The sequence below is a fragment of the Tenrec ecaudatus genome, chromosome 17 (genome assembly GCF_050624435.1).
Source record: "Tenrec ecaudatus isolate mTenEca1 chromosome 17, mTenEca1.hap1, whole genome shotgun sequence".
Taxonomy (NCBI): domain Eukaryota; kingdom Metazoa; phylum Chordata; class Mammalia; order Afrosoricida; family Tenrecidae; genus Tenrec; species Tenrec ecaudatus.
This window is the reverse complement of record NC_134546.1, coordinates 80638273-80641251: the sequence shown is the minus strand read 5'-3', so window position 1 is coordinate 80641251 and position 2979 is coordinate 80638273. Positions and strand designations below refer to the sequence as shown.

At 38.8% G+C, this 2979-nt stretch overlaps 1 pseudogene; it reads right to left on the bottom strand.

Annotated features, from left to right (window-relative positions):
* Nucleotides 1–2374: 2374 nt before the first annotated feature.
* LOC142430653 (small EDRK-rich factor 1 pseudogene) lies at nt 2375–2659 on the bottom strand (annotated as a pseudogene).
* Between the last annotated feature and the right edge of the window lie 320 nt (nt 2660–2979).

Sequence of the window (2979 nt, the reverse complement as noted above, 5' to 3'; positions counted from 1 at the left end):
AGATAGGGCAAGATATGACAAAATAACGATGTATAAATTACCAAGGGCACATGAGGGAGGGGAAAAAAAGAGGGCCTGATGCAGAGGGCTTAAGTGGAGAGCAAATGCTTTGAGAATGATTGGGGCAGGGAATGTATGGATGTGCTTTATGCAATTGATGTATGTATATGTATGGATTGTGATAAGAGTTCTATGAGTCCCTAATAAAATGTAAAAAAAGAAAAGAGGAGAAAAAATGATTACGGCAAAGAATGTACAGATGTGCTTTATACAATTGATGTATGTATATGTAATGACTGTGATAAGAGTTGTATGAGCCCCTAATAAATTGTTAAAAAAAAAGAAAAAATGCTGGCCTTTGAGTGATGGTGTTGAAAAAGAATGAGGAAACCACTGTGGGATGGGCTGACAATAAAACAGATCTGTTTTGAAGGGAGTACAGCCAGCGAGTTCCTTAGAATCAAGATTGTGAGACTTTGTTTCATGTGAAGTTATGATACCAGTCCCTTGACAATGATATCATCCATGATAAAGTAGAAGATTAATGAAAAGTAAGGCACAAGATGAGGTAGATTTGCACAGTGGCTGTAGCAATGAGCTCCAATATTCATTGTGATTATGGTGCTGAGGGAGACATTGTTTGCTTCTGTTGTACTTTGAATCACTGAGAATTGGAACTGACTCTGTGGCACTTAGCATACTAAAAATAAATCAAAATACGCAACATTCTTCCCATGTTGAATAACAGTGCTAGGGAAATGGTATATGTTTTATGCAGGAAAACACACCTAGCAAAGGGAAATATGCAACAGAATATACTGTCATTATAATTTATCTTATGTCGAAGTTCACTGTGTCTTGGATAATTATTGGTAGTCAATGTCTTGTCTGCATATTTATAGAACTTTAAGCATCCAGTGTTGTATGGGAGCAGGATTGTTGTTAGAGACTCATAAAGAAGTCTCTAACATGAAAGAGAAGAACTGACTGAATATGATTTTCTTTTCTGAAATACTGATGGGAAAAGTTATCAGGTCTTTAACCAACAGAGTCACTGAGTGTTTTTGAACTGCCAACTTTTTGGCTAAAAGTTGAGCATTTGATCATTGTGTCATATACTTTTGTGGTCCAGGTTCTCCTGAGTATAACTTATATGCATCGACCTTTACATTCTGAAGATGAACATTTCTCTTCATGTTGAGCAGTGTTAAGACGTCATATAGATTTCATCAACGTCAGTGCTACTGCTATTTTTTGCTCCTTGAGTATTTATTGTAGTATATGGAGAATATGCTGTCCTATTTATTGTGTGTTTTCTGGACACAATCTGTAATGTCAGAAACAGCTGCTGAGGTTGTGATGACTAAGAGCGACTCTAATAATGGTCCAAAATCCTATAAGAAATATCAAAGAAGAATCGATGCACTTGGGTTATGGTGTTAGAGAATAATATTAACTCTATCATGGGGCTGCCTGCAGGATAAGCAGGTCTGTCTTGGAATAAGCACACATCAGATGCTTCTTGGAAGCATTCAAGTATGACTTTATCTCCCTTATTTGAGCATGTCATTAGGAGGACCACACCTGGAGAATGCCTTAGTGCTTGGTAAATTAGACTGTCAATGACAAAGAGAATCTTTCCAGGAGATAAATTGTCACAAAGGCTACAATGATGAGTCCAAAGAGAGGAAAGATTCTGAGCATAGTGCAGTTCCGGGCAGTATTTCATGGGATCTCTGGGAGTCGAAGCCAACTCAAGGGTAGCTAACAACATATCAATATTATTTAGGTAATTCGAAGTTAAAATTATTACATAAACATACATTTGTATTGACTGGAATGAAAACATTGAACATCTATCTGATGGCTTGGAGAAAATTTGGAGCTCATATGAGAATTTTTTCCTGCATTAAAATTTTTTGTGACTTTTTTTGTTCTTATATTTTATTAGGGACTCATACAACTCTTATCACAATCCATACATATGCATACATCAATTGTATAAAGATCATCTGTACATTCTTTGCTCTAATCATTTCAAAGCATTTGCTCTCCACTTAAGCCCTTTGCATCAGGTCCTCATTTTCCCCTCCTTCCCCGCTCCCCCCTCCCTCATGAGCCCTTGATAACTTATAAATTATTATTTTGTCATATCTTTCCCTATCTGGCATCTCCCTTCACCCCCTTTTCTGTTGTCCATCCCCCAGGGAGGAGGTCACATGTAGATCCTTGTAATTGGTTCCCCCTTTCGCATTAAAATATTTTTTTACATGCATGGTTAGTGTTTTATTTTTGGAAGAATGGTTCTAAAACATCACACTAAATCAGGTTGAAAGGTAAAGTTTAAAATAGACCATTTTATAAGGATCAGTTATAACATATGTAGTGATGGTTCACGCTACAACATCTTGATCTCAGCATATGATACACTCGTTGGCAGGAGCACCAGGGATTCCAAACCAGCCAGTCATCATTTTCCTCTCGTCTGCATAGACTTCTTCTCGTTAGCTGCCTTCTGCTTTTGTTGCATGATCTCAGAATCCCTCTGCTTCCACTGAGAAACAGTCAAGCTATCCTCTTTTCTTTTTCCCTTGCTAATTTCCTGAGTTTTCTTCATGTTTTTCTGGAAGGCAAGTTCTCTTTGATTTCCATGGGCCATGCCGACCACAGGGACAGAGCGACTCAGAGAAGCAACGGTTCCCTCGCACGCACGGCCGCTGTCACCACCAGCCGGTCGGGAAGGCAGCGCGCCGGCCCTCCGCCGGGCGACCCGCATTAAAATTTTTATAATGAGATTGGTGGCATAGTGGTTATGTGTTGGGTTGAGATCTGCTTGCCAGTGCCCACTCTGAAGAAGAAAGATAGGACTTTCTACTTCCATAAGCAGTTAGAATCCCAGAAACCCACGGGGGCATCACTATAAATTGTCATCAACCCAATGGCAGTGAGTTTGCATTTTTTAATATTTCTAACTTTAAC